At 34.7% G+C, this 1,059-nt stretch overlaps 1 protein-coding gene across 4 annotated transcripts in view; it reads left to right on the top strand.

Moving 5' to 3' along the window:
- Macf1 (microtubule actin crosslinking factor 1) overlaps nt 1-1,059 on the top strand; it is a 338,558-nt gene that overhangs the window by 306,605 nt on the left and 30,894 nt on the right. The gene's annotated exons all lie outside the window — the stretch shown is intronic.

The raw sequence follows: 1,059 nt of genomic DNA, 5'->3' as shown, positions 1-1,059 counted from the left end.
TTTTTTTTTTTTTTAAATGGCTACAGAGTCTCATTCTCTTCTTTGACAGTCAGGTCAAGTATAAAATCTGCAAATAAACTCATTGGGCATGTCCCCTCTATCAGTAGTGAGCTAGGTGTCAGTAGGAAGAGTAACCAAGTAGACCAGTCGTTTGGAACGATTGGTCAGAACACAAGCACGCTCCCATGTAAAGCTGTCCTGCTGTGGGCTTCTGTGCTCTTGTATTATGGAGACTAGCCAAGGACCTGAATATAAGCCTGTGTTCTGTTTTTTGTTCTCTGTCCTGTAAAAGGCAGAGCAAAATTAATGAGAGAAACTGAGGCAGAATCTAACTCAATTAAGGGTTTTGAGACATGAGAATCTCAAATTTAAGGGCAGTGTGGGCTGTAAAGCAAGAAAAAATAGAATTCAGTTTTAATTTCTAAACAGGTCTGAAAGCTTTGACTTTAGTATCCACCTGATTGATATATTGTTTATATCATTTTTTTTTTTATGCTAGAGACTGAACCTAGGGCCTTAAGCATTCTAACACTATACATTGTATGTCTTTAGAATATTCATTATAAAATGTCTTTAGAATATTCATCATAAAATAGCCTGAAAGGATGAAAAAGAAAATACCTATAATCTAATCAACTAAATTAGTAGCAGTTTCAGTTTTTAGTGTATAAAGAACAGAAGAGTATTTTTAATATACTCATTTTGCTCATTCTTTGAATATATTCATTTTTAATATATTCTGGATGTAATCATCTTTTTTTAAAAAAAAAAAATCATCATTTTACTTTACCTGCCTAGAGGATGGCCACAGCTGTCTACTAAGAAGCTAGGGCAAGAAATCCCATAGAGTAGAGCTTGTGGACCATGGACTGGGAATGTGCTAATGGAAACAAGCACTTGCCGTGAACGTGCCATTATTTCCTGCCATTTAGAATTGTGCCTTTTCCTTTTTTTTTTTTTTTTTTTTTGGTTAAGAATTATTTATTTTATGTATGTGAGTACACTGTAGCTGTCTTCAGACACACCAGAAGAGGGCATCGGATTCCATTACAGATGGTT

Source organism: Mus caroli, chromosome 4, assembly GCF_900094665.2.
Source record: "Mus caroli chromosome 4, CAROLI_EIJ_v1.1, whole genome shotgun sequence".
In the NCBI taxonomy this organism is placed as follows: Eukaryota; Metazoa; Chordata; class Mammalia; order Rodentia; family Muridae; genus Mus; species Mus caroli.
This window is presented reverse-complemented; position numbering and strand designations above follow the sequence as displayed.